The sequence below is a fragment of the Rutidosis leptorrhynchoides genome, chromosome 7, assembly GCF_046630445.1.
Source record: "Rutidosis leptorrhynchoides isolate AG116_Rl617_1_P2 chromosome 7, CSIRO_AGI_Rlap_v1, whole genome shotgun sequence".
Lineage (NCBI taxonomy): Eukaryota > Viridiplantae > Streptophyta > Magnoliopsida > Asterales > Asteraceae > Rutidosis > Rutidosis leptorrhynchoides.
Window position 1 is genome coordinate 192,438,834 of NC_092339.1, and position 13,755 is coordinate 192,452,588.

The window sequence follows — 13,755 nt, forward strand, 5'->3', positions numbered from 1 at the left end:
GCAGAAAGTTTTAATGGATGAATCCTAACACAACTACATTTATACATTTGGAAAATTGATTCGTTTTTGAGGTTTGAGAAAAATGAAGTAAGAATAGAGACCGACAAGTATATTTTCGGTTTTTCTTTTTCTGTGTTCCGTCCCATTGCAAACTGATGGTTACATAGAATTTTAAGTGATATTATTTTAGCTTAAACGAATCAATTATAGTTTGTTTCGTAGTTGGATTTGCTCAACAAGAATTTTTCTGTCAGGAGTAAAATAAATAAAGTGAAGTTGACCTCTAACAACATTTGTTTGTTTTCATGACTTAATTGCATTACACGAATCAGTTCAAGAGCAGAGGACAATTTACAACATAGTTGGATAATGAAAGGAACTGAATACGTGACCTTACATATTTACATGTAATTTATCGTATTTGTTTATTTATAAAAAAATGAATCTGTATTTATATCTATATGTATATATCTGGATTTCGTATATGTATTTCTATTTGATCATAACCTGTATATAAAAATTTTCATATATCTGTATCTATATCAGTATTTGTATATCTTATTTATTTATAATACTATATTTATAACTTTTAATTAATCTTATTAATAAATATAACCATAATAATAATACACTTAATATTATAAATAATAGTAGTGCAAGTTTATAATAGTATAATAATAATAATAATAATAATAATAATAATAATAATAATAATAATAATAATAATAATAATAATAATAATAATAATAATAATAATAATAATAATATTATTATTATTATTATTATTTTTCCCACTGATATTGATAAGAGTTACTACAAAATATATAACACTAATATTATTGATAACAACAATACTAATATTAATATTACCATATCAATTTATATATAATAACTTTTCATATCTATATATTATCTATTGAAGATAATATTACATCTAACACCGATTTTAATATTAATAATAATATCAATGTTATTAAGGGTACTATTAATATTATTAGTTATAATAATACAAGTTTTATTAATGATAATCATATTATTAACAATAATAATAATATAACAACTTATATTTATCGAATTTCATATATATATATATATATATATATATATATATATATATATATATATATATATATATATATACTTAAATATAGTTTCCATTACAACGCATTTTATTTATTTTACAATATAAATTTTATTAATTAAATTATTTAATATTCTAAATTATATTTCAAATTATAAATACCTATTTAAATATATATGTTATCTATTTACAAATAGTTGTTCGTGAATCGTCGGGAATGGTCGGAGGTTAATTGAATATATGAACCTAGTTTCAAAGTTTTGGAGACTCAACATTACAGACTTTGCTTATCGTGTCAGAAACATATAAAGATTAAGTTTAAATTTGGTCGGAAATTCCCGGGTCATCACATGACGGGTGGGTTTAAAGTTCGGGCGATCGATACCACTCCGGGGTTAGTGTTATAATTTGTTGTGCGCTAACGATTGTTGGGAACACCGATGGGAAATTCAAAGTACCATTCCTTTGTACTATTGGTTAACCATGGTTATGTGTTTGTTGTGTGGCACTTTATATTATTCGAGTTATATATATGTTGATGTTGTGCTAGCTTGTGGTCTTGAAGAATTTAGAGTTATACTTGCGAAGGTATGCTATGTAAATTTGCTAGCGTGTATGAGGTATTTGTGTGAGTGTTTGCAAGTAGGTATATTATATACGTATATGTATAATTATTGCATTCACTAAGCGTTAGCTTACCCTCTCGTTTTTTACCTTTTTTTTATAGATTTGCATTGGAGGCGGTGGCTCGGGTGAGCGCGGGGATTAGTGGACTTGCTTTTGGATTTGATTAGGATTGGGTAGCGTATCCCCAATCGCCATGCTCGGCTTTTATTTTGTGTTAGAAACATGTGGTCGAAAATTGTATTTCGTACTTAATTCGTAAAACGGGCCGATGTGGGCCCGGTGTTGTAAAACTTTTTTATTATCAAAACGTGTTAGTTTTACTTATGGTAATGTGTTGTTAAAAGCGTTTCGTCTAAAAGTGTCGGGAAGTGGTAGATCTTTTTGCGTAAAATGAATAATTTGATCAGACCTGTCCCAGGCCACTGTGCGCGCCGCGCACTGGGTGGGGTGCGCTCGGCGCACCACACTGTGTATAAATTTTTTTTTTGTTTGCTGCGTATTTGGTTGTATAACGGGTTGGGATATTACAATATTGATATGTTTAAAATCCAAAAAGATTTGAATTTTTCATGAATAAATGATATTTTTAGCATGATACCAAATCTGACAACCAAACAGTGCAGATTCGGTAGGTCTAAAAAATGTTCAAAGTTCACTCAATCTTGATGTTTTATGAAAAATAGTAAACTTGTGATGTTATTGTCGTGTTTTTTCAAAGTTTGAAGTCAAAATGAATAAAAATCTTAATGGACTGACATTTGGTATTTAAGGCCCATTCGGTATCAATTCAGTAAAGCCCATGTTTGACCCATATTCGGTGTATATAAATAGTAGAGTCAAAGTTAAAACTCTTACGTTTTTAGTAGCAAATACCGAGTCTGCAAATTATACCGAATATGTGCATAATCTACCAAAACCGTCTTCTTTTTCTTCAATCTTTGGTAATTCATCTTTTTAATCAAGTTTATGCATTGAAAGTATAGATCTAAGTTTAATATATATAGATAAACCAGAAAAGATCACCAATTTCATGGATAAGACATTATTATGACAAAATCTTTGAAAAACTGAATCTGGATTCAAAACTTTAAATCTTCTATTAAATCAGATTCATGTACTTGATTGTTGTTTTTTGAAGTCTATTCAATGTCTGGTAAGTTGATCTACAGGAAAATGACTTAGATTGCATGTTTAATTGGCGTTTAATGGATTAAGTATATACCGAAGGTATTCATGCTACAGTTACCGAATCTGTTCTAACATGTTACATGCTTATCTGAATTGTTTTATGCTTAAATTTGATTCTGGTTATAAACATGAGAGTTATATGACTAGAGATGCATGTTAAGGATATCATATGTGAAGTTTGAGGTTACCGAATCTGATATATGTTATTGATACCGAATCTGATTTCTGGTAAATTAAAACTTCATGCATTGAAATTGTGCTGTGAATTTGAAAATCTTCCATGCTTAATCTAGTTCATACATGTATAAGGAAAAAGATATATTGTAACCAAATATGAGAAATTTCATAGTTACCGAATCTGCTCATTGTTTGAAAAATGACTAAGTGTTGATTAGATTATAGGTTTTCTTATTTGCTTAATCATGATGTTATTTGTTTTGTTTGAATGCTTAATTTGGATATCATGATTGTCATATACTTGTGAATATTTGGAATAAAAGATATTTATAACTTATAAAATCCATAAAAATCATAAATTGAAAAACAAATAAAGGACTTCAAAGGAAATAGGAATAGAGATATGTGCTGAATGTTAATACATTGTGGTCTTCTATTTTTATCAAACACCTAAATGGCGAACAATTACTTTGTTAACACTGAGACCAACATACCCGATAATTACTGGCTAGCTATTCTGGAAAGGCATCAGTTGTGGTGTGCTTTAAGCAATACTGTCAGTGTACCAGAGACAGATTTTAGGCTTCTGAATGGAACAATCAAGTTTGTTGAGACTACCCAACCTACTATTGCAAATCCTCAAGGAGAACCTTCTCGATTCGAATTTGAGCTTAGGGGTGTGAATGGACTAAGGAGGATTACAAAGGCTAATTTCAGGAGGATATTTCAGCTTCCTCTTGTGAACAATGCTCCTGCTCTTCCTTCCAATACTGCAATGATGAACTCAATATTCCAACTGGGATATAGTGGAGATACTTTTGTCTCATCTGCCAAATTTCAGAAGAAGTATTTACATTACAGGTGGTATGTGATCTTCTCGATCATCAACATATGTCTTCTGATGATACTAAGGGGATCTGACAGCTTTACAATCCCAATGTTGAGGCTGTTCTACTCTTTCACAAGAGTGGAAACACCATATTATGCTGAACTCGTATGGAATCTGGTGCAGGCACAAGTTGATAAAACAAGGAATACCTGCATTCCTTATGAAAGGTTTTTATGTATCTTTATACATGTTGCAATAACCACTTACAGAAATGCCAATATTCCTGTTCCAAATACTTAGGTTATGCAAATGGTGCGATTTTCGAAGGTGAAGATGAACACTCCGGTGCTGTCTGATAATGAATTCATTGCACCAATACCAGATTAGTTGGTGAGGTTAGCTAATCCCTTAGACGCTAGAATGTGTGTATATTTTGAGGCAGTAGGGATACATCTCCTGAACCTAGTACACCAAGAACAAGTTGAACCATCAGTGGTTCTAGCCCTAGAGGTTGTAGAGGAACCTAGAGATCAACCCGGACTAACTTACACTTCACTTTGGGTAAACATGAAATGCGCTAGGGTTATTTGACCAGTTCAACCCGTGAGGATCAAAGAGCCTAGTCCGGTTAGGGATGCACCTACCTTGTCAACTACACCTGAAACAAGTAACAACGATTCATCAGCAACTGAATCATCTCTCGAACAAATGAAGAAGAGGACACGATATATACTTGATGAGACGATTTAGACTCCATCTACACAACGCGTAACTAGATCTAGGACTTCGACTCCTATGTTTCACCCAAAAGTTACTGAAACCATTGGTGATACGGACCAAGACTTTGAGCCAACTAGGTCACCCTCACCCATTTTCGTATCACATCCAATAACAGTAAGCCCTACACTAAATGAAGCACAAACTTTGGTAGGCAAGAGAGCTGAACGCAAGGATGGTAAAAAGACCACTAAGCCCATCCAATCTAAACAGGCTGTAGGAATAAATCCCACTATTAAAGGTGCTTCGGCATCTCAAAAGGATGTAAAGTCTTCCTCTGCAGTAAAGTCTGCATTGACTCAATCGATTGAGGAAACTCAATTATTGAAGTCCAGAACGGCCGAAGGGGAGCCAAAAAACCTTGAATAGGCACCCTGCGTAGCGGCCAAAAATCCTCTTGATATACTTCATCCTAATGATGTTTTATTTCCTCAACATCCAACAGGGCCTGGAGGTCCGGCTTATCTTGATTCGGGGATTTGTCGCGTCCCATGGAAACGAATCAACCTGACATTCCTTCGGAAAATTTATCAGACTTCCAGCAGACTATTCCTTTAGTTCAAGAAATTGATCCTTTAGTTCATACCACTTCTCATCTCGATCTTGAAACTTAGGGTCTGGGTGATGAGTCCTTAACTGAAAGAGATGTTCTAACTCATGGTACATTGATGACTTCTGGAGTCAGGTATCTTAATGAGTCCGCGAGAACTTTAAAGACAGGTAGTTCTTCTACTTTATCAGATTCCCATGAGACATATATCGTGGAGGCGAGCGACCTGAAAGAGTCTTCACCGGTTGCAACTCCGGTTGTTAACCAATCTCCATCAGAAGGGGATAATCTGACTAGTAGTACGTATCGACCTACATACAAGAATAATACCACACAAACATCTTTAGTTGCCCTTATGGCAACTCACACACTTGCACCGACATCACCGACATCATCTGCGGTGGCTCCACCTGGTTATACCGTTATTTCACCACTTGGGTCACCTTCTCGTACATCGAATACATATGGTTTACAATATCTCTGATAATGAGCTGGAGACATTATACCTTGCTGAATTTTTTAAACGAATAGATCTTGACAAAGTTCGTAAGACGATGATGATTTATCTTAAACAAGCAAGGGTAGTGTTTCCTCTTTCACTGTGCAAGTCACCTGGACCAATTTACATGCCTGACCATGACGATTTCGAGCCCGAAAATCATCATGAGGGGGAGAATAGATATGGTTATGGGTCCAGTTCTTTTCAAAGCTTAATGTATGAAGATGGTTAATCTGATCAACATTTGCCAAAACAGACGGTTTTATTTATGCGGTGTCGTTAGGTCGCAAAACGTCATAATCAGTTACCAAAAGGGAGTAATGGTTTTATTATTTATATTTGGCTGGGTTTTCCTAGCTATAATTCACTTACTTGTCTTCCTTTTAACGAGTAAGTGGTAAGTATAACTTTAGGTTCGTATTTTGTATGTTTTCTCAGTAATGTGGGACAAAAGTGCCTAAATAGTTAACCCTAGCAACAAGTGGTGATAGATTAAACTTAACTAAGCTAATATAAACTATAAAGATAAAAAGGGATAGGTATGAAGAATATGATACTGATGGAGAACTTGTTGAAAGAATTTTACTTCCTATAATGAACACTAAACCTCAATCAATCGGGCTATGAACCTAATTAGCTTTTCACTAAGAGTTTAGGCTTTGAAGATTCTGGATAAGACAGATATCCCTACTCCCAAAGTTAACTTTAGAGGGTTTAAACGACCTTATGGATAGAATCCTTTGTACATGAATAAAGTGGTATATCCCTAGAGGAAAGTCTTAGCTTTTCTTAATCCTAGTCGGTTTAACTACAGTAACATTCCACCACTTAATACTAAGCTATGCCTTAAAATTAACAGATGTGAAATCTTAGATATCCTAAGGTTCTCCTAATTGGGTTAAAGGTCTCTCCTTTGCAATCACTTACTCAACCCCGGATCATCTTACAACATCTCAAGAACGTTGCTTCTGATGCGAATCATGCTTTTGAGTAAGCTATTGTTCACTGAACTCTCTATTGCCTACTTTAATCACGACCTAAATGGGCAGCTCTTCTTTGACGGATAAATGGTTAACCGTACATTGGTACTATATCCCTATTGTGAAGTTAAGCATACATAACTACTTACCTTATATCCTAGGGTTGATCAGGTCCTAATCCTAGGTTATAGCTACGTGACTAAATGGAAAGGGTGGTTCGTAAATTTGAATTTTAAACCGTCAAGGTTTCAGCATAACAATAGCATAAGTTTCAGATAAGATATTTAACATATAATAAACATTTATAATGGATATACAAGCATGTAAGATGAAAACAACTTAAAGTAACAAAGTAACTTTATTAGATTAAGGAAGGCGTTCACTGTTTACAGATGACATCTGGACCATTACAAGTGCTGACATTCTCTAGACCTCTCCTAGTACTATCTTCAACATTCGCCTCCGGGTACTTAATTTCTCGCTCAGAGGTGAGAAGGACTTGAAAGCTTTTAGTGAGAGAAAATGTATTGTAGTGAGAGATTGTGAAGAGGTGTGTGGAAAATGGATGACAACGCTTTAAATAGAATTGGATTTTGGCTGCATAAGGCTGGCAGGCCATATGGCAAGCCGTATGGCATGCCCGTATGGCATGGCAAACCGTTTGGTCTGGCCGTATTCATGGTTGGCCGTATCTGATGTGGCAAGCCGTATGGTAGCCCGGATGGCTAACCGTATGGCAGCCCTGGTTTGCTGTATTTGCTGGATTATTTTGCTTGTTTCTTGAATCGTAACTTGGTTTCCGGGGTCGTAACTTGTCTTTCACCGTTTTCGCTCTAGAAAATCTTCGTTTTAGCTCCGATTCTCCTGATTCTTTTTGCATCGTATTCGTAATTATTAAATCTACAAAATCAACCAACAAAGTGATTATTTTGTAGATAAAGCTTGAAAATTTATTATTTTTGGGCCCTAATATCGAGGTAAAAATGTGACTTTTTAGCGGATATCAAATATCCCACACTTAGACTTTGCTTGTCCTCAAGCAAACCTTCGATCTTTTAGCACAGAAGATTCCTATTCGTACTGATCATGCGATCTTCATTTCAGAAGACGTAAAAGTGAAAACTTAGTTTTAACCTTTTTTGCTATTCCCGAATTTATTTCCGCAAGCATGAGAGGAGGTTATATAACTTAGGCTATCTCACTCGGGTCACTCAATTCACTAAAGTGTATCGGGTGTCCTATAAATCTAAGAAATGAAATCGTTCATAGCCAGTCATGTTTGCATTCTTCGTCATATGATTGATCAAGACTCAAATCTCCATCACTTATTTGAGAGAATTTTCAGTCATAGGCTCGGCTTATTTTGTGAAGGAATGGTGATTGGAGGTTTGGGTTGTAAAAGGATTTGAATAGATAGGATTTCCTTAAGGATGGATTTTTTATAATCCTTTCAGCTTTTTATCGGGAATTATAAAATGAGCATCCTTCTTTTTCGACTACCAGGAGTTCTTTTCTCGAATCTTTGGTTCTGCTCCTTATCTCAGAACCTATAATTTTATTATTTTATTTATTTTTTTGCCAAGCAGCTTTTGCTTTTCTCTTCGAGGTCTCCTTTTTATCGACAGTTTTCCTGGTACTTGACTTGGATGTTCACATTTTCTAATGCGATTTTATAGAGGACTTCCCGGAAGTTATGATTTCATCGGGATATTTTTTTTTTTTTACGAGGTGAATGAAAAGAGTGGATAGTGGTAGATGGTTTCATGGTGGATGGAAGTATGTGGTAGGGGTGTTTTTGTTTTCATGAATAGCTGAGGTTTCTAACATAGTAATTCTCGTCAAAAGGTGTCATTTTGAAATGTAGATCAAGAGCAAGTTTTGATTCAGAGATGCCAAAATCGGCACACTCAATGGAAATATAGCTCGAAAAGTTTTAAATTTTATGGAAAACTTAGTTTACTAATGATGAAACATGACTAGGAACTTCGAAATCAACAGGTTTAATTCATACAAAGGCGGAATTAGTGAATTAAACCATTCTAGTGAATATTGTGCTTTTTTGGATTAATTAAGTTAAACCACAACAATGGATGTGTGATTAGATTAATGCCTAGAGCTATTATTCACCTCTTGAGTGATTTGGGTTAAGAGAGAATCGGATAAGGCTACCAGATCTGATTGATGTATGTGTAATGAGAGGCTTAACCTAAAATGAAGAACATAACATTTAAATACCCATGCTGTTGAGTCAACGATGCGAGTCAGCTGTCACTCGTACGAGTGGGATGCCTCAGCCGTACGGGTGATCACTCACTCGTGTTTTTATACTCAGATTAGATTTGTGACTCAGCTCAGCTCAACCGCACGTATGAGCCTGTCAGCCGTACGAGTGAGACTTCACTCGTACGTCTGACTGAGTATAATATAGTCAAACATCTTTTTTGGGTTCTTGTAGTACCTGTAACCACATATAAACACAGATAGGATAATAACGAGTGATCATGGTAGCCCATAAACTGAAGTACTGTTCATAAACGTAAGGTAGATGTCTAGGGACTTACAGAAAATGCATCAACTCCCCCTAGGACCTAGAACATCGATTACAATAAAGTAAACGTTCGTGAAATACATATAAGTCCAAAAGTAACATCAGTTTAACTTCAAATACACATCCAGATTCTCTCTCTCACATAAAAACATCAAAAATAAAATACAAACTAGCAACACAGTATCTGACAGGATTCAGTTGGCCTGAGCTTGGTTCGAGCTTTGAGCATCACTTTTTCTGTTGAGGTAGGCATGGTAGACATCGATCACACGTTGATATCTCATAGCTTCCTCATTTTTATCATATCTGAAAATGTGATGGCGGTGAAGTGTCTCCACATCAAATCTCGACAAGTTTTCAACCACATAGGATCCAGAATCCTCACATTGTCAAACTGTATGCTTCTATCTTATTTCTCAATTGCAGTCAGTATCACTGCTTCCTCCGACAATTCATCATTGAACCACCATCTGAAGTTTTTACATATATCCTTGGGTAAGGGCATCAAAGGAGAATGTTTCATGTAATTGGCTGGACGGAACTTAACAACTCGAACATGTCCACCTTTCGAATTTAACTTTGTCGGGTGCATGCAGAACCTGGTGACTATCGACTTTAAGATATCCCATTTCCCTGTTCTATACTCATATCTGAGTTTTCTCTGAAATAATCTGGAAATGTCACTATCCTCGGCGTTCAACATCTTTAGGTTCGCAAGTTGTATGATCTCAAAGTAAGATAGAGTTTTGAAGTGGCTCGGTCTTGCCATATAATCAACTCCTCCTTCCCTCTTGATCGCAAAACAATTTATCTCCTTGAAGTATCCCCAGCTTAGAATTTTACCCTTGGCATACTTCTTGGTTCTCTTTCCCTTTTCATAGAAACTGAAAAACTTTGGCTCGAATTCTGGCTTATTCATCTTATCAGGGTTAACAACGTTTTGTTTCCACCAACTCTGACGGATCTCATCTTCTTTAGCGTTTCTGTTAACTTTAACCCTATCACGTTCGAACCACTTATTAATCTCATTCCATACCTCGACTTTAGCTTGCTCGGCTCGGAGTTTCTTCTTCTTTAGCTCAATCTCTTTTCTTTCTTTCTCAACGAGCAGTTTCTCATGTCAGATTCTCTTATTCCTTTCCATCAAAACATCAACTTCTTTAATTTGATCATTTTATACCTTCCTCACCTTTTCTAATTCATTCAACCTCTTTGTTTTCACCTCACTACTCAAATTGAAAAAGTCACTTAAAGTATTAAAGTATTGAGTGACGGATTTGAGTAGGGCTCGAGCGAAGGCATAACAATGTCAACTTCTTCTTCTTCTTCTTCTTCTTCTTCTTCTTCTTCTTCTTCTTCTTCTTCTTCTTCTTCTTCTTCTTCTTCTTCTTCTTCTTCTTCTTCTTCTTCTTCTTCTTCTTCTTCTTCTTCTTCTTCTTCTTCTTCTTCTTCTTCTTCTTCTTCTTCTTCTTCTTCTTCTTCTTCATCTTCATTCTTAGATTCTGTCACCAATTCATCCTCGGACTCAATTATCACATCCTCTTTCACATTATCTTTACCAACAGAATCTTCACTCTTTTCATCCGCAAACAAATTATCAAAATCACTTAAGTCAATATTTTGGATTGATTCGGGAGGGACATTAGCAGCTGGCTCTTCTTTTAGAGCCTTGACTTCAGCTTCAACTGTCTCTGCATCCTCGGTATCATTTTCACTGCCGTATGCCAGAGCAGCAAGCTGTTCCACTGGGAAATCACTTGGTGGAGCTTCCCCCTTTTCTGCATCATTAAAAACATTTGAATAGTTCATATAATATTCATCAGTAAAGACCTCTCCATATTCATCAAAGCTTCGAATATGTATCACTAATGGAATTTCAAAAGAGGGTCCTGCAGTGCCAGCATCTTCTTCATTATCTTTTTCATCATCACCTCCTAAATCAGAGGAATATTCACCTCCATCCGTTATCAGCTTGGTCTTACCATAGGTAATTTGTTTGATCTTATCGCTTAACTCCTTCAACTTCAACCTATTTTCACTCTTAATAGCCACAATCTTTTTCTTTAACTTCTCCGTCTTTACCTTCTGACGGTTCACACGATTCCACAACCTTTTGTTATCTTCCACTAAGGACTCAATCTTTGCTTCACTAACTTTCTTCTCTTCGATGGCTTGATTCTCGAGATTAGTAATCTTAGTGATCAATGACAACAGAAGATTTTGATGTGTCTGGAATTCTGATGACGTGACCTGAGGTGTTGTGGTGGCAGGTCTTGGTGAGGTAACAGCGGCTCTAGCATCCTTCATGAAACCGGAAGGTTGTCTATGAGCTTATTGTCTAGAACCTCCCCAAGATGACCTCTGAGGTGAGTCAAAATGATGTTTAGTTCTCTTCTCCTTCTTCTTTGGCTGTTCGGAAGTCATCAGTCCTTTACCTTTTCTCTTCCTTTGAATCAAACTAACATCTTCCTCTGTTACTTCATCATCATCACCTTCATTAACATCAACATTATCATCATTTCCTCTTTGAGCTTCACCAGTTGCTCTTTGATTATCATCTCCACCTTCCTCCTCATCAGTAACTTCATAGTTAGAGTTGGAATCCTCATTTCTCTAAGCATTGCCAGCTGGACATCTATAATTCTCCTTAATTAGATGACAAACAAGCTTTCTCTTAAAATCAGGTTTCAAATCCTCATTTCTTGTTTCCTCCATTCTTCGAAAAGTTATCGGATTCATTGGTTTTAGGTGAATAATATACTCTTCAAGCTTTAGTAGATCTGGTGTAGCGTCATTGATAATCAATTGAAGAAAACGGGCATAGATAAGATATCTTTGTGTAGAACTTAAAAGATTTGCTTTGAAGTAATAGAAGATGAATCCTGAGAAATCATACGGAGCCCTTAGGATAAGTGCCACAAACATGCTCTGCACTTTCTTATTCAGCTTATCAAAACTAGCTTTACATCCACTCAAGCAGTGCATTATCACATGAGCAAGATATCGAAACTGTGGAGACAGAAGAGACTTCATCAGTTCAGATTTACCAGAAATATAACCAGAATATGCACATCTCTTGAAGCATCCCTGAATTCTTTCTCAATTGATTGTCATTTGGGAGGAGTTCTCATCATTAAAACTTAAAATCCTCCTTATCACAGTCTTAGACACAACGATCTCATGCCTTTGAACAGTACTGACCAGCTTACTCTCAGCTTCTGACACATCAAGTGCCACATTTCTCCAGAATTCCCTTTGGTGGCTGTAGTAAGCCGTGCATGGAATAGAAATAGCAGTATGTATCCTTGATCGCTGAAGAAAAGCCACAATCTCTTTAAAATGATCACCCCTCTCGAGAGTAGTGTCATAGAGGGCGACTTGATTGTTGAGCTCACCCTTCTCTAGAATAATCTCTTGTTGAGCAGGTGGATTAACAGATTCACTTGAGGATTCTGTCCTTGCTCCCCCTGAGCTTCTAGGTTAACAACTGGAAGATTGACTTGTTGTTCTGCCATTGGTGATTTCTTAACAAACTGAAATAGCAACAGAAATGTTAGAAATACAACTCACATATCGTAAAAACATCAAAGAATTTGAAATAACGTGTCATAAATTCATTAAACAGGACAAAACGCGAGAGTGATACTGTCACACGTGCAACTGAGTGGTCATCTGTGTGAGTCACATAGTCACTCGTGTCACTGTTGACACGTTTGAGCAGTAATATGGTTTCAGACGAGGTACACGGTTGAGGAAACATTTATAAGCGAGTGAGTCAACCTTGTGGTGACTCGTGCGGTTAATCACACGTGTCAGCTCTGTCAAGCGAGTGAGCAGTCAAATGAAATCAAACGAGTGGGCTCAAAGGTTCACACAGTTAAGCCTTAACCGTGTACTGACTCGTGCGAGTCATGTCCCACGCGTGCGAGTGAGATCACTCGTGCATGTCTGATGAAACCGATATTAAATGCAATATTTAAATCAATGGGATTACATGTTTGTGCATTTAATCACCGATTTACATCACGATAACAAGTATAGATAGCGTTTAACATAAAACAATAACAGATAGCATCCTTAACACACTTCAATTACATGAAATTCGACTTATAAACCCTTAGGGTTTCGACACATTCAAACAACAAATTAACCGACTAAACATTGATGAAATTGTACCAATTTGGTGGGGCTGAGGTCGGCTTTCAATGCTTAACAAAACCTACGGTGGAAATCATGAGTGGTGATGATCTAATTTTGAGAAAAAAAATGGTTAAGGGTGCACAAGTGTGAGCTCCTGTGCTCAGCACCCATATTTATACTCTCGTGCTCAACTGTACGGTTGAGCAAACGGTTCACCATCAACCGCGCGACTCAGAATCACGCGTGCGTGTAACCCAGAACTCTAATGGACAATACTAGAACAGGGTCATCCGTACGGTTAACCTCAATAGTGTGATTACTCGTACGGTTCACGAATCAATCGTGCGAGTGAGCCACTT